Here is a 24,407-nt window from a genome sequence, read left to right on the forward strand (position 1 = left end):
AAAGTCAGAATTAGATAGGACTGGGTGGGGACAGCAGGTCCCTTCCAGAAGGTCATGACTGAACTGGTTGGATTTTCACAAGACAATGGGAGCTTTTATGGGATTTGGCTGTTACTCAGAGAACAAAATGTTTTTGATTAGAATGCGATAGGGAATTTTAATTCACAATTAGATATTCTATCTACTCAATGAGGCTCTGAGACATGGAGGTGAGACAGATTTGTATCCAGTATATACAATAGTACATGCAGTCAAAAAGATAATGAGCCATATTGTACATCGCCCGCCACCAGTAGTGGTGTTCCTGATGCGGCAGCGAATCTTGTGTCAAGTGAAAAAATGGGATTGGCACCTTTGTGATGCTCCAGTCCCCCTGTAGGTGCCAGCATCGGGGTCCGCGCCCCCACTGGTGGGAGGATGCAAATGGGTCCTCCGATTGTCATGATGCTCTGGTCCTCTGGGCTGGGATTGGTGCAAGTATTTGCCAGCATGACCCTGATGTATGGACTTCATATTGGGCCAAGGGGGTAAGGATTTAAGTAGATGCCCCCAAAGACCATTGGAGGGCCCCTCACCCACGATGCATATCCTGCCCAACCCAACCCTCCAGCCCCCCATAAGAGACCTCCAGCAGACTCCCACAGACTCCTATCAGAGACCATCCCATCAGACACCCCACCAGACCCTCCATCAGACAATCTCCCATAACAGAGACCCACCTCATACAGAGAACCCTCTCAGATCAGAGACCCCCCCATAAGAGAACCTCCCCAAATCAGAGAACCCCACAGCAGAGAGCCCCGATAGCCAAGAGCCCCCATATCAGAGACCCATCCATATTAGCAACCCATAACTGGGACCCCTATATTAGAGATCCCCAGAATAGAGACCCACACAACAGAGAACCCCCATATCAGAGACCCTCCCCATTATAGATCCCTCTGTCAGAGAACCCCCCCTCCCCACCCCATATCAGAGCACCCCTCCCCCTCCCCCATCAGTCACCCCTGCCTGGAATTGTTACATTACTCTTTTGGTAATATATCTTGTTACTTTTTGCTTCTTATCCAGAATGGTCTGATGGTGTGATTCTGAATAAACCACGAGTCTTCAACTTGAAGCAAACTAATTTATCGAGTAAATATTGATTAATATTGAGTTTGCACACTCCACAGAACTATGATTAGTAATCAAGTAATTTATATTAAAGTATTAACTAATTCAAACTACATGTGCTAAACTATGCTGTGATCTACCTTACACTCTACTGTCTAGTCACTCCTGGTTGGAAGAGAGAGACCAAGGTTCTCAAGGTGATCTTATTTATAGTGGGATCCAGTGGTGCCCTCTAGTGGTTGTGTTACACTGAGATGTAATAATTAACCTTTTAGTTATCCACACATATACATATCATTACAGGAATCTTAAAGGCAGTCCAGGCAAAAACAGTGAAGAATCTCTGCTCTTTCATGTGCCTGACCCTTACTCCTGTTGCCTCAGACAGATATCTGGAAAGCAGCAGTTGTTAGATACTCAAAAAACATCACAAGGCCATAAACCCACTCAGATTTCTTGATATGCAAGGCTTCCACTCACTTTCAAAGAGAATTAGATTTTAGTAGGCTGCAATTGACAGGGTTATAGCTTGCAGCCAGATGACAAGATTGTTTATTTTAATATTCCATCACGCTTGAATGTATCTCACGTACCCTGATGTGAACCTAGCTGCAATAGTTATAGACATCTATGGTTGACAGCTCCTAACCACATCAAATGCAGTTAAGTGCTTTCTGCTCATAAAAAGAGGAAGTGAAAGCACTTAACTCCTAGATGTTTATAAACATTGTGGTTAGGTTCACAGCAGGGTACTTGAGATGTATTAAAATATAATATGGGGTCTCTGATAAGGAGGGGGCTCTCTGTATGGGGTCTCTAACATTGGGGTGCTTTTGGGGGTGGGTCTCTGGTGGGGATGGGTCTCTGGTGGGGAGTCAGTGAGGATGTTGGGTCACCCTCATGCATGGGCTCTGTGGCGGAGTGAGATCAAGAAATTCCCTTGTAGCGGAAAGGGGACGATGCCCCTGTGTTTCAGCACGACGGGGGAGGGGGGGGGAAGCGAAAGCAGGGGCAGGATTTGCATTCCAAAAGGGAGCGGAAACAGACTCAAAATGGTGGCTAGCGCCAGCATAAACCAGAAGTGATTCAGCTCCAGTAGCAGAGCATAGAATCATAGAACTCCTGCAGTGGAGACCTTTCAGCCCATCGAACTCCACCAATCCTCTGAAAGAACTCCCTACCTAGGCCACTCCCCACCTAACCTGTATATCCCTGGACACTAAGGGGCAATTTAGCTTGGCCAATCCACCTAACCTGCACAACTTTGGACATAATCTTCTAAACAGAGAATCCAGCCCAATGTTTACTGTTAGAGGTGAAAATATTCACACGAAGGCCTGTGTAAGTAAAAAAAGCAGTTTATTATGTCAGAATTCTGGGAGAGAAGGCCTGCGACTCCGCAGCCTATTGACAGCATCTTTTCTCACTTGAGCTAAGGCTCACACGGGTTAATATATAGATTCAAGGGTCGATTCTTACTTACATACAATCAATCAACTATATTCGTGTCACACTTTATTACATGCAGTCAATCAATTTTCTTAGCATCCCAGTTATCACAAATATGGTTAAAGTGGGTGTTGTCTTACCCGCCCCTAACTTCATACAGAAGTCATTCAAAACTAACACAAGGATATGTCCTGTCCACAGCTGTGGACCTAAAGCTTTATCATGGATACATTGCACGTCTTGTTCTGTGAAGTTGTTATCAGCGGCTGTTGGGATACTCCCTATACAAACACACGGTTGGCTCTCATGAGCCAGTTTACAGGGAATGTGGCTTGTTCAGCCATTTTGTGCCTTTTCTGATATTAACAGCATTGTGGATACACTATCTATTTCTACAAATTTCCTCTTCTAAACAGGCATCTAAGCCAATGAGTACCTTTTGTCTCCTAATATAGGAGCACAAATGTAGTTACAGGGCCACCTAAAATTTATATCATAGTCCAGTATCAGAAAATGCCCTCTAACAGATTGAGAGCTCAATTCCTTTAAACTAGCCTGTTTTTCAAATGGTGTGAAGGCTTTATATCTGTCAGTTACATTATTAGCATAACACTGCACGAGGATGCACTTAATTTCTGTAATTTGTTCTTCTAACTAAGATGACTCCTGCTTTATGGGGGTGGGGGGGATGCAGCAGCAAGATTTGCATTCCAAAAGGGAGCAGAACAGACTCAAAATGGAGGCTAGTGCCAGCATAAACCAGAAGTGACCAGAAGTAAACTGGAGCTGATCCAGTAGCAGAGCAAAGAATCATAGAACTCCTGCAGTGCAGAAGGAGACCTTTCAGCCCATCGAACTGCACCAATCCTCTGAAAGAATATCCTACCTAGGCCACTCCTCACCTAACCTGTATATCCCTGACACTAAGGGGCAATTTAGCTTGGCCAATCCACCTAACCTGCACAACTTTGGACATAATCTTCTAAACAGAGAATCCAGCCCAATGTTTACCCAGATGTTTTACCTTTGCAGAAGCAGCCAATGTGCTTGCTGCGATAAACAATATGACATTTCCCCTGAACTTAGCTTTAATAAGCTTCCTCATTTTGGAGATGATTTCTTTCTGCTGAATCTAATCATTCCTGCAGTGTCATCAGTTCAAAAATTCAGTGCTCACGACTTGAATATTCAATCATATTTTCCTGCATAGCAAATACATTAAAAGACTAACATTACAAGAATACAGAGAGAATTTAAAGCAGTATAGCACAGTAGTGTTGAGGAGTGTCTGATAAAGCTACTTCCAGACAAGCTTGTGGTTCAAGACCCAAGTCAGAATTAAAAGTCTAAAATAAAAACTGAACAGAAAATAAACACAATAACTTGTATTTCCATCGCCACCTGTAGCCCAATGCAATGCCACACGTTTCAAATACTAAAGAGCTGTATGTGGAAGTGAGGGAATGTAAAAGAACGGACCGATAGCGTAAGAGATGAATTGTTTGGAAGCTTTTGAAGTCAGGTCAGAGGAGTGTGAGAAAGTGAGAGAGACAAACAGGCAGGCGAACAGCAACATGTTGAATAAAGGCCAATTGTCTCGGAAGAGAGTTCTAGAGGGCAAAATTGCTGAAGGAGAGCAAATTTAATGATATTTCCTGCTCGAGGTATTTCTAATTTAGGCTTCAAATAACAGCATTAAAGCTACTCTGAAACGTTTGGTAGCTTTATCACTGCTCGTTTCAGTATTACATTGTGGCCATGATTTCGCACCCCCGTTTGCCATGAGCGCAAACCATAATGCCGGTGAACAATATTGCGAGACATGGAAAATGAGATTCTGCCGGCGAAATCTCATTCTCTGGTTCTCCGTGCCTCAATAAATTTAAATCTAATTAGTGGGCTTCCCCTCCGGATCGTTCCCCCACATTTGGAATCCCCCCCCCCCCCCCCCAACCTCACGGACATGGCATCATGTCAGCGAGGATCACAATGGCTTTTTTTTTTAATGAACCAGTTGAAGAGAATTCGCCAGGAGCGTACAGGTAAACATTGCCCCCTGGGAGGGGGGTTGGAGAAGGACTTGCCCGAGCAGTGTCCTGGAATTGCTGTAGCCTCTGGCGTGACACCCCGGTGCTGCCCCCAGCTTTTTCTGGCCTCTGCACTGCCTGCGTGATATTTTTCTCACCTCAACCAATCACCCTATGCAGAGAATGGAAAATACCTCCCTTGGTAAGTTTTAAAATGTCGTGAGAGGATGGACATTTCTCTAAACCGTTCAGCAATTGTTGTCAATACAACTTTCCACATTAAATAAAGGCTAAATGTTTATATATTGATTTTTGTTTTGCAGCAAAAGCTGCTGAGTTGATGGCACATTTTAAACAAAACTCCCTTTTATAGAAAATGTGTATAATTTATATGGGTGAAAGGAGCGGGGGAGGGGGTTGGAGGTGAATAGGATTTGGTGCAGTGCAATTCTGTAACAGATCCAAGAGTTGACTTGAACTATTCCTGCCCTTTGAGGCCAACTGAGTTGCAAAATTAAAGGTTCAGTCAAATAAGTTTAAGCTTTGATTCGCAATACGGCAGCTATTTCCTTCAACAGGAAATTCTATCTGATTGAACTAGACAAGTTGATTTTGAACAAACTCACAGCCTTTCAAATTTGCAAAACAACATTATGCACTTAAGTGCTGGCTGCCTTGTGACAATCACACACGGGTGGTGGTTGGTTAATGGGATACAGTTTTGTAAAACACAAACAAGATGTCAAAAAAACAATGTTTGCACAAAGGTCCATGTACTTTATTACCGTTAACACCACTGTCGAAAGAAAAATGGAAAAGAATTCCACATGAATGAGTCAAGCATTCAGATGCCAGTTTCATCCTATTCGATCCAGAAAATGCTATACTTCAAGGCATAGTTCTGGTGTTTGTTCATCAAGTTTGTAAATACATGATCAGTAAGGCTCCTCAGTTATAATGAGAAATCAAATATGTAAAAAAAGCATGCACGCTAGGCTAGAAAAATAGCATATCACTGGTAATTCCTAAATAACTGACAACTCAACAATGACTTTGACACGTATGCCAAAACAAGCCGTTTTATGCAGCTTGTACCTTAAAGGCAGAAAAAAAAGTTCACAAGTACATGAAATCCCCAAGGTGAAAATGCAAGTGTTTAAGGAACATACTCGGTGGTGTATTTCACGGGGTGATCACAGGCCATTTTGTCCCTATACACTTACTGAAAAAAATTATGTTTTAGATTAAAAATTATGCCGCCTCTTAAATTCTGTGATGGCATATCGTCAAGGTTTCCAAGAGGTTTGGCCAGATGTGAGGCAGTTGAGGGGAAACCTTCCAGGAGTGCAGAGGTAAATATAGACTCTGAGGGGCGGAGGGAAAGAGGGTCATGCTGAGGCAGTGCCCTGGCACTGCTCCTCAGCACAGGTTGGCACTGTCAGGTTGGTACCGTACCAGCATGGTCATGCCAACATGGCAGGCCCTCGTGCGAGCCCCATGAGTGGGGGTGCACTGATGTGTGCTGCAGGGGAATGCTGGTTCTGCTTTCAGATGGGGTGTTCAATGCTGGCAGCGGATGTGGGGATGTGGAGGAGGGAACGGAATGCTTGAGAGGATTGTTGGGAGGGGGTGGGGTCTGGGGGGGCGTTAAGTAACAGTGTTGATTTGGACGCCATTTGAAGATCTCTTTGGAGGCCATTGCCAGCTCAATGAGGCCCCAGCCCACCAAAGCGATGGTGTAAACCACGGCCACTCATCTTTTCTTTGACGAATAGGCTCAGGATTTGGTGAGAAAAGGTCTATGCAACTGAGAGTTCCACACCAGTTTTCTCCCTGAGCCTGACACTTTGCCAAATTCCGGTAAAATTCCGCCCATTATCTGTAATAGTTGCTAACTTTGCAATATGGTCTTGGGGTCTGCGAACAACTCTTCTGTGATGCAGTCTCATGCCCCAAGGTACTGGACCATTTTGTTTAAAACTATTTATAGCTACCACCTGTGGTAGCTATAAATGTAAACCTGTGCTTTTTGAACTGCCTCTCTCTGGAGTGGTAGTCATGTCCCTCCTTTTGCCTTTGTTGTCTCATGCTCACTTTCACTCTGAGATCTGGATGAAGTAAATCCAGATGAGACTTTGTACTATCATTTATAAGGACAGGAATGATTGGAGCTGCCCAATGAGAAGAATGAATAGGCTCAATGATTCCAAGCCTTTGCAACCATTCCAACTCTTCCTCCACTTCCATTTGTTTAGCTCACTGGGCTAAATCGCTGGCTTTGAAAGCAGACCAAGGCAAGCCAGCAGCACGGTTCGATTCCCGTAACAGCCTCCCCGAACAGGCGCTGGAATGTGGCGACTAGAGACTTTTCACAGTAACTTAATTTGAAGCCTACTCGTGACAATAAGTGATTTTCATTTTTTCATTTCATTCTCATGGTGTAGGCTACTGTTCTGGGCTTGAAAAAGCAAGGAGTAACCTGAGAATCGACATATAACTTCACAATATTACCATACAATGTACCCAGTGATTCCTTGAACACGTCCTTCTTAACACCATCCTCAGTCACTTTTGTGTGCTCAATCTTACTCCACTTCAATGCAATCTTGCTGAGCCCGTATCACCCTAGCAAACCCAGCACCTTCCCCTTTACCGCAAGGAGGCATGCCCTGCCAATATCCTGAGCAAAGTTATGGACTCTCCGGTGTATGTCCGAAGATTAACTTCTGCTGGAGTAAGTGCTGGTGCTCAGTTAGAGCCCCACATCGACTTGTAGCTCTCTTCACTAATTACGGATGTGGACGATCCATTTGGATTTGCTGAGCATCGACTACCACTGTAGTACAAATCTGCTTGTGCCTCATTCACATTAAACATGTGAGAATACTCTTCTGCCTGCTACGAGCTTTCCACGTGGTGTATAATTTTATCGAATTTAAATTTTCTTGTCTTGCATTTTGCACCCCTGAATTTCTCCATGAAGTGCCCTTTTTGTTGCACCTGCGACAAGTAGCATCCATAACTTTGTAATAATTCATACAGTTTGGCCCCACACCTAAAACATTTCACTGCTTTCATTTTTTTACTTGCAGTCCCTTTCATCATTGAATGCAATGCCCCTACCTGGGCACCAACATTAACCTTAATCTTTAGCGTTACTGACAGCCATTTCCATGCCTTGCGAAGTTTCCAGAGCCATCTTAAAAGTCAATATGGCTTCACTCAACAACTGATGTTGAACATTGTCCTTTTTAATGCTGCAGACCAGCCCATCTCTGAACATATCTTCTAAAACTGCTCCAAAATCACAGTGTTCTGAAAGCTGGCATAATTCTGCCACAAAGTTAGCTACCAATTGACCTGTTTTTTGAAAATGGTTATGAAAGTTTAATCTTTGAACAATGACCGAGGGCTTCAGGATATGATGATTCTCAACAGGGCAACTAAAACTGCAAATGAAATCTCCTCTGAATTTCGTGGAATGGCCAAATTCCTCATCAAGTTATAAATCTTCGCCTCACACAGACTCAGGAGAATCAAACGCTGTTTTGCCTCATCTTAGTACGAAGTCTTACAACACCAGGTTAATCTCCAACATGTTTGTTTCGAATCACTAGCTTTCGGGCTTCGAAGGAGCTGTGCTCCGAAAGCTAGTGATTCAAAACAAACCTGTTGGACTTTAACCTGGTGTTGTAAGACTTCTTACTGTGCTCACCCCAGTCAAATGCCGGCATCTCCACATCTTGCCTCATCTTTCATTCCATTTGCAAAAATGAAGTGCTGCAGTCTCTCCATGTATTCAGCACAGTTCTCGCTTCTCTTATTGAACTTACCTCTGTCCCAAACATAGCCATGGTGCTGGTGACTTGAAATTCCATCGAATAAAACCATGATGTAAACTAGCCGCCCACTGAATGCACCCATGTGTCACCACGCTGAACATTGGAAAACTTTATTTTCCTTACTTGCTATTTTCTTCTAAGGGGGAGGGGGAAGGTGTTCTAGATAGTCATTTTTAGTACAGTGTCCTTATAAGCCTTTCTCCTATGTAGTTGCTTTATTGGCATCTGTTGACGGTCCTGATCCTGGGTGGGCTTTTCAGTCTGTGACGGGGTGACCTGTAAGCAAGACCTGTTTTACTACTGCTCCTGTTTGCATAGTTATTACTGTTATCACTTATCTGCTGACTTTTATTGGTAAACTTTGCTTTTTATTTTTCTCAAAAAGTCATTTCTTGCAAACAATGCATTTGACTACCTCCTTCATGGGGATCTAACGACCTGGCTTGGGACGTAATGCGGTTGGGATATCTCGTGAGAGAGCTCTTGTCAGAGTTACCTGGCTTGTCACGCCCCACAAGATTTAATGAGATCTTGCGAGATGTCGCAATCTGGATCCTATCCACAATGGGCCGAATCTAAATTTGCAAATTCATACGAGCAGTTAGGCTTACTTGAATGTGCTTAAACCAGATCTACCCAGCGCCTAGGATTGAATCTCCTTAAGTTTGGAGACCCTGGCTGGGTGCCGTTTATCACTGGTCTCCACAAACATGGACCAGGTGGAACCGCATTGGGAGTCTCTCAGTTGATTGGAGGAGCCCAGGTGGTTGGCCTCTCCGCAGGGTGGTACCCTGGCACTGCTGATGGCACCTGGGTACCTTGGCAATGCCACCCAAGTACCACCATGTGGATGCCAGATGCCCAGTTGGCAGTGCCAGGGTGCAAGGCTGAGGGTGCCCAGGTGGCACACTGCCATTGCTGGTATTTGGCTGAGGGTTGCCCTGCCCTTATGAGGCGAGGTGAGGGGGCTTGAGGACCCACTAATTGGCAAGTTGGGGCGCTGGGGGGTTTCTGAGAGTTGCGTTGGGGGAATCGAGAGATCAGGACGCTATTTAGAAATGGCACACCGATCCCTTCCTGTACTGGTCAGCGGAGCTCCTCAATGCAGGAAATGAAGGGGAGTGCAGCCTTGGTGGGGCCTTCCTCGCCGACGGCTGAAAAAAAGAACAGAGTACCATTGAATGGCGAGGTCGTTGCCAGCGCCACAAAACCATTTGCTAAATGCGCCATGTTTTTTTCTGTTAAATTGCGCCGATGGTCTCAAGTTACCAGAAAGGGTTAATGGAATAAGGTGGGAAAGTGGAGTTGAGGATTATCATGTCAGATCAGTTATGATCTCATTGAATGGCCAATTAGACCTGATGGGCCGAATGGCCTACTGAATAATCTTATGGGCTTATTGTCTTACTGTTCAAGTCCCTGGAGTGGAGCTTGAACACACAACTATATGGCTCAACCAAGGGAATGCTGCTCTGGGCCAAGGCTGACACTTTAGCTCAGTGGGTGTAACTGGGAGCAAGTATTTGTTGCTGACTTTATACTTGCCAGACAAGGACTTTGTTCAGTGATCCACTTTTGTCCCCTGCTGTTGCAGCAGCAGGGTAGGTAACAAGATCTAAAAGATTATTTAAGGTTAACTTGAAGTTATCCTGGAGTGTGGAAGTTGGAGGAATAACTATCAGCCCCTGGCAGTAACCTCCTCATATCTGATCTCCAAACACCAAAACACGGTAGCTGATAATGGAGACATGCATCCACAGTATTAGATCGCAGGCATTTTATAGTGTGGTTCTCCCTTTAAGATACATCTGTACAGAACGACTCATGAATGGGACAAGACGTGACAGGTTTAGGTCTCTAAAAGAGGTATATATACTGTTACTTGTGACAGGTGAAGTGAATAATAGATGGTCTTAGGTGACGCCAGGCACAATGGCTGCTTTTGGTAGAACACCAGGAGAAATAAAAAGAGAATAAAATGTATGAATGCTGCTGGAAAGATACAGGTCGAACAATGCTTGCATAGCAAAATACTTATGGTATATTGTTGTGCTCGAATGTGACACGGATGAATAAAAAGGGAACAACTAAAGAAGCAGGCCATTAAATCGGAGCTGAAAGGAAACCGCTTGCTTTTGCCTCCTGCACAATAATAGATGATGTTCATGGAATCACTACAGTGCAGAAGGAGGCTAATCAGCTCATTGAGCCTTCACCCTACCCAGGTCCACAACCCCTGCCCTATCCAGGTAACCTAACCTGCACATCACTGGACCCTAGGGGCAATTTAATATGGTCAATCCACCTAACCTGCACATCTTTGGACTGTGGAAGGAACTGTGGGGAGCACCCGGTGGAAACAATTTTCTGTGGATCGGACCCAAGGGTGCCCTGCCCATGTCAGGTGGGGTTGCCCTTTTAAGTGAGTTGGGGCTTTATGGGGGTCCGGTATTGGGTCGGAGAGGGGGTGTCGAGAGATTAAGATGAATTTAAAAGTGGTGTCCCGATCTCCACCTGCGAGAGTTCTGGCAAGCGGAGCTCCTCAGTGCAAGAAACGTGACAAAGTACTGCCTTGACAGGGTATTCCCCTCTGAGGATCCAAATTGCAATAAATTCATGTTCAATAGCATGGTCTTTCTTGGCTCTGCAAGTGCCGGGAAACACTCGGCTAAATGTGCTTGACACGGGACTTGTTGCAATTCAGCTAGACCGCGCTCAGGGTCTTTTTGGGGACTTGAGGTAGTCTTGTGCAGAGGTCACTTCTCCCTTGGCAGCCATCTTAGCAGCCTTGCTGGTGTCCATTTTGAAATATAAGGCAGTTCCAGAAGATTATATACTGATTGCAGCCGTATAACGGTATTAACAGGACTGCCTTCAACGGGCACAATGCCAATCATAAAAGCCATCCTGTGACATACCTATTATGTCATAAAACAACTTATCAACTTACTGGTTAGGTCAAAGCTGTAGTAGTGTGCTGTTCTGGTTACCAGACTGCAGCAAGGAAGTGAATGTACTAGAAAGGGGACAGAGGAGGCTCACCATGATGTTGCCTGGGCTGGAGCATGTCTGCTATCAAGAGAGACTGGATAGGCTGGCTGGTTTTCCTTGGAGCTGAGAAGGCTGAGGGGGGGGGGGACCTGATTAAGGTGTAAAAAATTATAAGGGGCATAGATAAGATGGATAGGAAAGAGCTTTTCCCCTCAGCAGAAGGGTCAATCATCGGGGGCATAGATTTAAGCCAATGGCAGGAGGGAGGTTTAAGATATGTGAAGAGAAACCTTTTCACACAGAGGGTGGTGGGAATCTGGACCTCACTGCCTGAAAAGGTGGTCGAGGCAGGACCCCTCACAACATTTAAGAAGCATTTAGATGAGCACTTGAAATTCCACAGCACACAAGGCGACAGGCCTAGTGCTGGACAATGAGATTAGTGTAAATAGGCGCTGGATGGTCGGCACGGACATGATGGGCCGAAGGGCCTCTTTCCATGCTGTAAAAACTCTGTGACGCTACAACACCTGGTCTCACTTCAGCAAGTCTTTGCTCCGTCCCCTGGTGACACTGAAGCAGTATATCTAAAGACACAAATGAATGAAAATCACTTATTGTCACAAGTAGGCTTCAAATGACGTTACTGTGAAAAGCCCCTAGTCGCCATATTCCGGTGCCTATTCGGGAAGGCTGATACGGGAATTGAACTGGCGCTGCTGGCCTGCTTTAGTCTGCTTTAAAAGCCAGCTATTTAGCCCTGTGCTAAACCAGCCCCAAATATCTGGTCCAGATCACAAAACAAGACTGTGATTGCACTATCACATTGTAGTACTGTGCAAATAGATAAAGGTCACTTTGAATCAACATCTATAAATGCCAAACTTGATGAAGCAATGAGCATCCATGAACCAGAAAAGCTATTGATGTGACAGACCTGAATCCGTAACAGGTCATTTAGATTCTAAATTTACGGAATTGTTTTCCAAAGACACCAATATGATGTATCTCCCACAACTAAGCATGTTGTAAATTTGGTTATTGTGAATGAAATTAAATTAGCCTCAACCTATGTGTGTGTGTGTGAGTGTATGTGGGCAGACACTTAATTTCAGCTATAATACCCCCAAGGTTCACTAGTCGGACAACACGCTGTTAAGACTCATGCGCAAATAATGGCCACTTGACTTTAGGTACAGGGAGGCAACCTGTGCCCATTGAACTATAACCCAGTATTCAGTGTCGCCTGGACTGGAAGGAAGAAAATAAAACAAACCAGTCTCCCTGGTGCACAAAATGTGAAATTAATTAGAAAAGCAATAGCAAGAGCTGGTGTACCAGCCTTCAATTGAAGAAAGATATCCAATCCAAAGCCCCACTGGTTACCACAACATTTTTGAGCTAATGTATTTTTCTTATCCCATCACATTATAAAACAGTCATTTTCAAACTCAGGGTCGTGACGCGCGGGTGAGTTGCGGGCGAGAGTTATGGGGCTTGCGGAGCGATCTGTTGTGGCTTTCCCAATCATGGGAAGTGCCCAACAGCTGCGACCGGTTTTCAAGCATGGCGGCGGTCCCACACATGGGTGCCCCCTCAGGTGGGTCCATCAGTTCGCAGACCCAAAGCTCAACAGGACAGACTGCCTCTCCTGATATCAGTGCGTTGTGCTAAGATTAGATTTTTAAAATAAATTGATGGAGCTTCCTGTCAGGATTGGCGTCAGAGAGCAGGTCACGCGCCCCTTACACTGACATCAAGTGTTCTATCAAAGAGGAGAGCATCCTCCATTTTGTAGATGCCAGCAAGCAAACAACAGGACCTGTGAACAACTAAAGATGGATCATTTTGTAATAAAGGAAGAGAGAGGGCCAGAGACACAAACAGGCCAGGATCTCACAATGAATCATGCTGGAGAGAGCTTAGCAGGAGAGTCCACGGCAGGACAAAGCAGTGCTGGTGTGAGCTGTATCCAGAGCTCCAGGGCCTCTAGTGAACAAACAATTAAGAAGCAACTGAAATCGAGAACAAAGCAATGTAAAGGTGATTTTGAGTGCTGTGGCATTGTTCATTTGGCCAACCAAATCAGAATGTGTGTGTTATATGCAAGGACGTACTGGCAAATGCGAGTTTAAAACTCTCAAAACTTCAAAGACATTTGAAGACCAAACATGGCCATTTGGAGGACAAGCCTCTTGATTTTTTTTTAAAGGATGCAGAGCGAACTTAAATTGTCAGCTGAAGTTCTCAGCAGAAATGTAACATTAAATGACAAAGCAAGTGAGATCGCGAGGACCAAGCAGGCCCACCTGTCCCATTAAAGGCAAGCAAAAATGATATGTCCCGAAGGTCAGCCAATGTGGGTCACGAAGGTCGGCCAAAAAAGTTTGAAAAATGCTGCCATAAAATTTATTCCTGGCACTTCCACCTTTTGACAGTAACACCAAAAATGCTCCTCGTCCGGATCTAAATTCAATTGGCTCTCCCGCAGCAACTTTATTTTTTCTCCTCCCACCCACTTCAAACCTTTTAGAGGACGGCTCTGCGAGAAACGCATAGTTTTTTTTCCCCACCACCACATCTCTTTGTTGCTCTATTCTGACGTTAAATGTTCCCCCAGACCAGCTGTGGTCTGGTTTACAGTCTGCCAATCGTTTCTTGAGTTCAGCGCACTCATTCTGCAACTGCATTGCCGCTTGCAGAATGATAGTGAGGATACTATTCAGAAGCAATCTTCAGAAATACATGGAGGAGCAGTTTCTAAAGTAAGTACTTGGCCAGTTTCAATGGGGGATCGCTGCCCGGTTGCCAAGATGCTACTACCACCGCTTGTTCCTTCAGACTGAGAGCGGTGCTGATACCGGTTTCCTACTGTGCTGTTTTAAAAGAAAGCCACTTCGGCCATTTCAGAATTAAAACCACTGGCTCAAATTTCACCAGTGTATTTGGTATAGTTTACAGCCGGTCTCTCGACGCTGTAGGTATAAACTTGGCTTTAAACTGCAGCTTTTCCCTCCACCCAGTTTCTCCTCGTTTGATCTCCCTCCCCGGGGGGCGGGTTTTCGCTTTCTTCTTGTTTTAATTGCTGCCGCTGACTGATCGTCCGCTGAATTGCCATTTTTTATCATTTATTCTGACCCCCTTCAAGAAAAAAAAAACGTTACCGTGGGGAACCAACACAATGCCATTTTTTATACATTTGAAAGAAAAAGGAAGGTGAAAATGACGTTGGTAAAAGCAAATTGCCCTCGACTGTTTGCCCCCACCCCCTCTCCCGGCTGGAGTTTGCACTCCATTATAGTCCTTTTGATCTGACCTTAGGTAGATAGGAGCAACAGGCGTATCTTCCCTTATCACTGCACAGCACCAGTAACCCCCACCGCGAACCCTTGAGCAAACTCTGTGTAACTGTGTACATCTATCACATGGGAAACACAGGCTGCATCCAGTATCTCAGTGGGACAATAATACCTCACAACTAACTAAAACACAATCACTCATTCAACCCTATTTTCTACTTTATTCCCAAATATTAGTAGCTGCAGAGAAGTGCAGTAAGGGGAATGCTCAGAAGAAGTTAATTATTCAGGGAACATAGGGAATCCTCCTTATCTAAAGTCCAAAGATGTGCAGGTTAGGTGGGTTGGCCATACTAAATTGCCCCTTAATGTTCAAAGATGTGTAGGTTAGGTCATAGATCTAAACTGTCTTTCAGGATTGGATTGGATTGGATTTGTTTATTGTCACGTGTACCGAGGTACAGTGAAAAGTATTTTTCTGCAAGCAGCTCAACAGATCATTCAGTACATGGAAGAAAAGAGAATTAAACAAAATTCAAGAAAATACATGAAAATACATAATAGGGCAACACAAGATATACAATGTAATTACATAAGCATTGGCATCGGATGAAACATGCAGGGTGTAGTGTTAATGAGGTCAGTCAATAAGAGGGTCATTTAGGAGTCTGGTGACAGTGGGGAAGAAGCTGTTTTGGAGTCTGTTCGCACGTGTTCTCAGACTTCTGAATCTCCTGCCCGGTGGAAGAAGTTGGAAAAGTGAGTAAGCCGGGTGGGAGGGATCCTTGATTATGCTGCCCGCTTTCCCCCGGCAGCGGGAGGTGTAGATGGAGTCCATGGATGGGAAGCAGGTTCGTGTGATGGACTGGGCGGTATTCACGACTCTCTGAAGTTCCTTGCGGTCCTGGGCCGAGCAGTTGCCATACCAGGCTGTGATACAGCCCGATAGGATGCTTTCTATAGTGCATCTGTAAAAGTTGGTAAGGGTTAATGTGGACATGCCGAATTTCCTTAGCTTCCTGAGGAAGTATAGGCGCTGTTGTGCTTTCTTGGTGATAGCGTCGACGTGTCGATTTGTCGACGTGGGATTTGTATCTGAGCTGGTGGCTGCATGTGTGAAATCAAGTGATTTGTGGGTCTTTATCATCACCCTCACCTTGGTATTCCTCCACTACCTGGCCAGGTTTCCCCTCTTGAGTATCTGAATGTTAAATGCAAAAGGCTAATGTACTGGTGCACGGGAGGGGGATAAAGAATGAGGTGCATGCTAAAAAGAAGGTATTGTGAGATGACGGGGAAGTAGAATGAGAAAAGCAGAATTAGTATGAAGATGTCATCGTTCTCAATGACTCCCGCTCTGCCATTGGCCACAGACTAAGCAGTGATGGCCAGCACTATCTCCTCCATGGCGTCAGGACATTCAGGCACACGTCTCCACTTTGATTAGGTGCTACTGCGTCTGGCCATGTGCCGCCTATCTCATCCTGCAAGTGAGAGGGAAATTTGTCAGTGAGCTTTGCGTGAAATGTTTGGGTGATGCAGTTGTTATCTTTGAATAGCAGTGTGTATTCAAGCTGTGAGAGGCTTGCACCAGGTAGTGTATGTGAGTGCGATGTGAAGCACATTAATGTTATGTATGAATGCTGCATCTTGCAGATGGTACACACTACACCCCATAGATGTGCTGTGGAATCCCTGTTGGACTTTCCAGAAGCACTAGCGTCCCCTGGGCAATGCATTGGAAACCATCCGACAAAGCGATTTAAATCACCAACTTCAGATAGTTTTGCCAGTGTCATGCTAACAGTTAATCTGAAAGAATTGGAAGAACTAAAAGCATTCCTAACTACAGTGTAACTATTATAAAGACCCAGACCAAGCCTGCATGGGGTGCACCCACACCCCAGGCCCCCAGGAGACCATCCTGCCAACTAAGCCCCCCCCCCCCACCCGCACAAAGAATTCACTACCCGTATGGGATTCCCACCCACCCTAACCCGACCAGACCTGACCCCCAACCAGCCCGACCCATCCCAGATGTCCAATTTCCCCTTGATATCCAGCTTCCCCCCCAGCTGATCTATACCCCCCCACCAATGTCCAACTTTCCCTCCTCCCCAATGTCCGACTCTCCCCCATGCCCGCTGATGTCAGACTCCCCCATCCCCATATCTGACTCCTTGCCCCCCCCCACCCCCGATGTCTGTACCTCCACCTCCCACATCCCATTCACTTACCTTCTTCCTGGTCTGTTATTTTCAATGGGACATTTAAACTCGCCTGCTTTATAGCAGCTAGCGTTGTAATAAAGAGATGTACTCTGCTTAGATCTGCTTATTTTGCACTTTGTTGCTGGAGCCATGAACATTCTGGGATGCCTGACTCTCACCCAACCTGGGTCAGGAAGGTCAGGTGAGACAGGTACTTTGGAATGTAAGTGTGGATAAATCGGTGCAGGGCGGCAATCTGATGCCGACTGCTACTTGATGGAAGTTTTGGCATGTAATTGTTTTTTAAAATCTTCCCTGATCAAAAAGAAACAAACTCCACTGTAAATATTTTTAAATTATATTTTCTTCAAATTTTAGATTAATTTCCAATTGTTTGAAAACCTTTTAATATTTTGTAAGATGGCAGAGCCGACTCGATGGGCCGAATGGCCTAATTCTTATGGTCTTCTCCCCCAAGATTGTTTGGTACAATTACGATTGGAGACTAAACAGAGTTAAAGAGGCACCGCCTTCTTAAAAAGGAAACAGTAAAACTGCACACTAACTGTCGAAAAGGAACAGAATCTTTCCTATTTCTCCTTTACAGCAATTTTCAAGTTGTGATATTCGCCACCTGACCAAATTTTAAAGAAATAGTCTATAAAACACATCTTTAATTAGAATTTTAGTAGGTTTTCTTCAACTCCGGTAAGAATGTTTTGAAAAGTCCAAATTTGATTTCTGCCAAACTTCAAGACATCAGGCTTATCTTCATATCATGCAAAACAATATGCAGAAGAGCCTTGTTACAACTATACAAGTACATTTCAGTTCACACAAACACCCTGTTTTAACAGTTACTTGGTGTTGAAAGTAAGATAGGCGCCTGCAGCACTTCAATTCCTTTTAGGCTTTAACAAGTGTGGTTTTGCTTAAGGGGTAATGGTTTCCCCAATTTGGCGAGAGTCGAAATGGGTTGGTCCCCAGTCTGTCCTATGTCCTTCAGGATACCACTGTTCATAGGTGGCTGGCTAGCTTCTGCTGCCCTGCCCTGTGGCTCTTCAACTAGGTGAGGAATCTCCCTCACTATCTGTTTGGCCGAAATATTCCGCCCTCTTTCTCGGTTGGGGTTTTCCAGTGCTGCTGAAAGGGAATGGAGTTTTTGGCTGGAATGCCAGTTTTTCCATTCTCGCTTGCAACGGGTCCCACCATGGACGTGACTGGAGAGTCCCACCCTTTGTCTGTTTTGGGACTCCCCAGTCCCTATTTAACTCAGAAAAGAAAAAGTCTGTCAACCCAATATCTGGATCAGACGCTTCATCAAGGGCAACATGGTAGCATTGTGGATAGCACAATTGCTTCACAGCTCCAGGGTCCCAGGTTCGATTCCGGCTTGGGTCACTGTCTGTGCGGAGTCTGCACATCCTCCCCGTGTGTGCATGGGTTTCCTCTGGGTGCTCCGGTTTCCTCCCACAGTCCAAAGATGTGCAGGTTAGGTGGATTGGCCATGATAAATTGCCCATAGTCCAAAATTGCCCTTAGTGTTGGGTGGGGTTACTGGGATAGGGTGGAAGTGTTGACCTTGGGTAGGGTGCTCTTTCCAAGAGCCGGTGCAGACTCGATGGGCTGAATGGCCTCCTTCTGCGCTGTAAATTCTATGATAATCTTTTTAAAAATCCCGTGGGGCCTTCCTTGACCCAGTTTAATTCTAATGGTCTGGTTTTGGCTCCTTTAACTGTTGGATTCTATTATAATCCTTTTTAACTCAGCTGGCCTGGTCTTGGCCTCCTTTGACTCAAATGATTTCTCCCGAGTCACTTTCAGCTCTCACGGGTCCCAAATTTTGATCCAGTTTTTTATTGCATAAAGTGCTCTATCATACGATTCTTGTTCCCAGTGCAGCTGATTGTGTAAAAAAACAACTTCACTGCTAGCTGTCACTTTCCTTTTGCAACCTATTGACCTATTCCTTTAATGCCTTGTACTTTTTATTAAGCTGGAAGACAAACACAAGTGCACCATAGGCCAACTTATTCTGGCCTTTTCTCAACTTAATGGGTGGAATTTTGTGGCCCAGTTGCAGCAGGGCAGGGCCAGAAAGTGTGGTGAACTATTTAAACGTCCATTGACTTTGGTGGGACAGGATGGAAAATTCTACCCAATCTTTCCTTTCGGAGCCTCATCAAAAATTCATTAAAGAAATACTCGCAATCTCCGCCGCAATCTTCTACAGATAAGAGGATATTTATCACTCGAGTTGCAACTGTTTTCTCAGTTAGGCAATCTATCAGTTACTTCTTAGCATATGCCAGTGCAATTCTGACTCCGGGCTTTTGCTAAATAGCCACTGAATGTGCATTTAACTACAGTCTAAGACTGGAGCTTCTCAAATTCCAAGCTAGTGGCAGCTCAACTACTGTGGATCCTGCCTCTGACACTAATCTGGAAGAATTTGGGTTCAGGAGCCATAGATAGCTAAGATAGGCAGTCTAGCACATTCTAAAAAATGAATTGGCTACTCTAAATTTAAAAAAAAATAGGCAGTCTAGTACTGATAAATAACTTGAAGGTAGTTTATTAAGTCTATTAAGAAGCACCAATTTAAATATGATGCATTAGCTCCATAGATGGGACAAGTATACAGATCTTGACAGGAAAAGTATACAATTTAAATTTAAGAATAGTTCACTGATCCCAGAGGCTGAACCAACATTTGGCATAGCACGTGTTGATCTCAGTAACCTGTGATGGCAGCATTCAGCTCTCTAGCTGTAACATTAGGGAACTCTTTGTCGTTCTTCCTCCATCCTCCCTGGTTTATGGCCAAGCTGAAGAAGTCAGCTGCCTGACGAAGACTGCCCCCTGTCGCCAACCACTTGGTAATATACTTTGGGCGGGATTTTTCCGAACACCCCTTGCCCCACCCCAAGGTGGCCTGCCATTGGCTGATGGTGGGATCTTCCAGTCCTGTCGCTATCAACAGAGATTCCTGTGTGGCGGAGACTCTCTGTCGGTGGGACCGGAAAATCCTGTTGGTCAGAACGGCTGGAAATCCTGCCCTTTACCTCTAGGGGTTGATAGGTTTCTGTCAATCGCTTCTTTGAACCTTCCCTTCTAATGGATACAGGTCAAGTACTCACAATGTCAAGATGGTCACCTCTCTCCCATTGCCATCACTTACGTCAAGATCACTTTTTAGTTCACCTCATGTTGAGGGTCATTTCATTTCCCTTGCTAGACATTCGTACGGATAAATGGATACATACACAAGGCTCCAGAAGATTGCTATCAGTACTGGAATGTGCACGCTTTTGTTTTGCCTCAGCACCTGGCTGCTAAGAATGTTTTTTCTGAAGAGAGACAGAAACAACAAGTATGTGCCTAAATTGTCTCCTTCGGTTTTCTCACCATTCTACAATTCTCGACAACAATAGAATTTAAGTGTTGGATTTTGCTTTTGAGCACTTGATACACAACGTTGATAGACACATCTGTATTGGTCAGTAGTTTCACCATGGAATCATTGAAATGTGTGGCATTTCATGGATTTCATAGCATTTACATTGCAGAAGGAGGCCACTCGGCCCATCAAGTCTGCACCGGCTCTTGGAAAGAGCACCCTACCCGAGGTCAACGCCTCCACCCTATCCCCATAACCCAGTAACCCCTCCCAACACTAAGGGCAATTTTGGACACTAAAGGCAATTTATCATGGCCAATCCACCTAACCTGCACATCTTTGAACTGTGGGAGGAAACCGGAGCACCTGGAGGAAACCCACGCACACACGGGGAGAACGTGTAGACTCCGCACAAACAGTGGCCCAATCCGGAATCAAACCTGGGACCCTGGAGCTGTGAAGCAATTGCGCTATCCACAATGCTACCGGGCTGCCCTGCATGGAGGAGGCCATTCAGCCCATTGTCCCTGTCTCAGTCGACAATGGTCTATCCACCTTAACCTCACTTTCCAACTCTTAATCCAGAGCTGCAGTAGACGTTACACCAAATACACAATCAAATACCTTTTTAAATGTGATTGAGTGTTTCTCCTTGCACTGCTCATTCAGATAGTGAATTTCAGAACCCCACCATTCTGAGTGAAAGAAATTCACCTCAACTTTTCTCTTATCCTGTTACCATCTAATTCGTGCCCCACTGGTTATTGATCTCCCTGCTCAGGAAAACAGACCATTCTTATCCACTCTGTGTAGGCCACTCATAATTTTATAATGCCTCAGTTAAATTTCTTCTCAGCGTTCCAAAAAAAACAACCTCAGCCTATCCAATCTTTCCTCAGAGCAAATTCTTTCCAGTCCTGGGAACTCATGCAACTAAATTAACTTTTAATATGTTCAGTGATCTGCAACATAAGCACCAACAATAAATGCAACTTCACTTAAAAGAACTGCCTCAAACAATAAACTAGTACTGTCTTGCTAAGCACCTAGAAATGTTTGTGAGATTAGGATTTATTGGATAGACACTCACTCTTAAATTTGGACCTTGCGTGCAAATAGAGTTCATATTGATGATATAAATCCTCTTGGAGGATGAAAGAGTTTTTTGAGGATGGGATCACAGTAAAAACCATATCAAATCAAGCACCAGTTAGTACTGCAGCAACAATCACATTAAAAGCCTTAAAATGCCGATGTTGAAACAGCCATTCTTAGCTTCCATTTTAACCTCTGTTCAAAACAGTAGTCTAGCATTCTCATTCTGATACAGACTGACCATTAGATATTTCCAGTATTTCCTGTGTTTACTTCACACTTACAGCTTAAATGCATTATGTGTGTCATTGTTTGAAACTGTTTGAGATATTCAGTTCCAGAATTGGAAGTTGCTTGACCACATCTCTTGCACAAGAAACAACTTGGTTGCACTTTTTCACAGGTTGTTGTTCCTCATTAAGAACATGGGCGGAATTCTCCGACCCCCCGCAGGGTCGGGGAATCGCCTGGGGCCAGTGTAAATCCCGCCCCCGCCATGGCCGTAATTTTCCGCCAACTGGGCGATTCTCCGGCCCGCGATGGGCCGAAGTCCCGCCACTGTCAGGCCTCTCCCGCCGACTTGGTTTAAACCACCTCTGTGCCGGCGGGAGCAGGTGCCGCGAGCGGGCCCCCGGGTCCTGGGGGGGGCGCCGGGTGATCGGACCCCAGGGGGTGCCCCAACGGTGGCCTTGCCCGCGATCGGGGCCCACCGATCGGCGGGCAAGCCTGTGCTGTGGGGGCACACTTTTTCTTCCGCCGCCACCACGGCCTCCACCATGGCGGAGGCGGAAGAGACCCCCTCCACCGGGCATGCACCGGTGGTGACGTCAGCGACCGCTGACGCTCCGGCGAATGCGCGGACTCACGCCGACCGGCGAACGCCTTTCGGCCAACCCTGAGGCCGGGCGGCATGGCGCCAAAGGCCGTTTGCGCCAGTCAGCGGAGCGGGAGCCACTCTGGCGCGGGCCTAGCCCCTAAAGGTGCGGAGAATTCCGCACCTTTGGGGAGGCCCGTCGCCGGAATGGTTGGCGCCACTCCGCTACGCCGGGACCCCCTGCCCCGCCGTCAGGGGAGAATTTTGCCCCATACCACAATCCAAGAATAAACTTAAATTTGATTACACCACAAAGTTGATTGTTTTCCATGGCCTGTAGGCATCACCGTCAAGGTTAGCAGTAAATGTTCATCCCGAAATTCTTTTTTTGAAAAAATATTTTTATTCCCCATTTTCACTTCTTCTTCAGAATTTACCCCCCCACCAACAAACAGTAAATGGTAATGAAAACAATGTCAATCACCCTACCAACAACAACGATCCCATCCTCCCACCCCCCCCCCCCCCCCCCCCCACCCCCCCCAAATAACGGCCCATCTGACGATATAAGCATCAAATAAAACAAAACCTCCCAAGGAGGAAAAAAGAAAAATGAATCAGGAATCGGCCCTGGTCACTGTTGACACATATAGTCCAACCCCCCCCCCTCTAATATTCAATGCCATCCAATCCCCGAAAGAGTACCGTGAATGACACCCATGAATTTTGGACGACCCCCCAGACTCCTCCCCTCCACTACCTCTTGTAAACTCCTCCCCCCAACCTTGGTTCCTTCCCCCAACTTTTCACCATGGCTCGACTCACCAAAACCTGTTCTATCAGGCTATGATGACCGCAGTCCCTCCCCCCACCTCACTCCCATTCACTGGCCGGCCAGTGTGGAGGCCCCGCCCGGGTCCCCTTCCCCCTTGCCCGGTCCCAGGAAAACCAAGAAATTCCCTTCAGCACACAGCTCCAGCATACACAGCCAAGCCCCAAAGAACCATCATTGCAAATGAAAGTCTCAACTCTCACCTTGTCCAAATATACAGCATCGACTCATTTAGTACATACACCAACACGGAGTAAAAAAATAAAGTTACATGAGGCTACATCGGTACATGACCCGCTCTCAGTCCCATTTCTCAATTCTGCCACAGTCCTTCTGCCTTCGCAAACTCCTCCGCCGCTTCCGCCGTCCCAAAATAAAAGTCCTTGGATTTTTAGGTCACCCTCAACTTAGTTGGATATACGATGCCACACTGCACCTTGCTAATGTACTGTGCCTTCTTCACCGGCTGAAGGCAGCCCGCCTCCTCGCCAGCTCCACCATAAAGTCCTGGTATACGCATATACCAGCTCCAGCCCACTGCACGACCCGCTTCTGCTTTGCCCAGCGCAGGACCTTCTCCTTCATGCTGTACCTACGGAAACACACAGTTACTACTCTTGGCGGCTCACTCGCCTTTGGTATAGGCCTCCACGACCGATGAGCCCGATCCAGTTTGTATCGCAAGGGAGCGTTCCCCTCCCTCAACAGCTCTGCCAACATCATGGCAAAATACTCCGTCAGCCTCGGGCCTCCACCCCTTCGGCAGACCCACGACCCTCAGATTCTGCAGCCTGGATCTGTTTTCCAGGTCTTGAATTTTGGCTCGCAGACTCTTGTTGGTCTCTGTAACCTTCCGCAACTCCTTCCCCATCAAGGTGAGTTGATCACTGTGCTGCAGTAATACCTCTTCCACTTCCTTCAGTGTCTCACCTTGCTCCCGCACCTCCGCCGCTGCGCTTGATACCGCCGCCCTCACCGGGGCAATCGCCTCCTCCACTAGCACTTTCTCCTTCTCTCCGCCTCATTTCTTCATCATCGCTTCCATGTGCTTTGTGAACTGTTTTTCAAGTTCCACAACCATCACTTTGGTCATTTCTTCTGCTGTGAGCGATATGGCCTCCCCTGGTACTCCAGCCTCCGCTTTCCTTACAGTTCCTGCGCTGACTTTTCCACTCACCGGCGGACTTGCATTAACCCCCTTTTTCACGGCCGTTTTTTTCTCAAGCTTGGACATTTCTCCGCCCTGCGTCTTCTTGTAGCTTTTTCAGCCTCCGTTGCCCCTGGGACTGGGCGTTAAAACTCCAAAATTTCTATCCCCGAGCAGGAGCGCTC

The 24,407-nt window shown here is 45.8% G+C and overlaps 1 protein-coding gene across 2 annotated transcripts in view; it reads left to right on the forward strand.

Moving 5' to 3' along the window:
- The window catches only part of LOC119975899 (beta-galactoside alpha-2,6-sialyltransferase 1-like), a 165,706-nt gene that overhangs the window by 39,620 nt on the left and 101,679 nt on the right, over nt 1-24,407 (forward strand). The window contains exon 1 of one of the 2 annotated variants that reach the window (XM_038815828.1): nt 13,972-14,190. The exons of the other annotated variant lie outside the window; for it this stretch is intronic. The gene's annotated coding sequence lies outside the window, so the exon portion shown is untranslated. Of the gene's footprint in view, nt 1-13,971; nt 14,191-24,407 lie in introns of those variants that run through there. 2 annotated transcript variants of the gene reach the window in all.

Source organism: Scyliorhinus canicula, chromosome 13 (assembly GCF_902713615.1).
Source record: "Scyliorhinus canicula chromosome 13, sScyCan1.1, whole genome shotgun sequence".
Taxonomy (NCBI): Eukaryota; Metazoa; Chordata; class Chondrichthyes; order Carcharhiniformes; family Scyliorhinidae; genus Scyliorhinus; species Scyliorhinus canicula.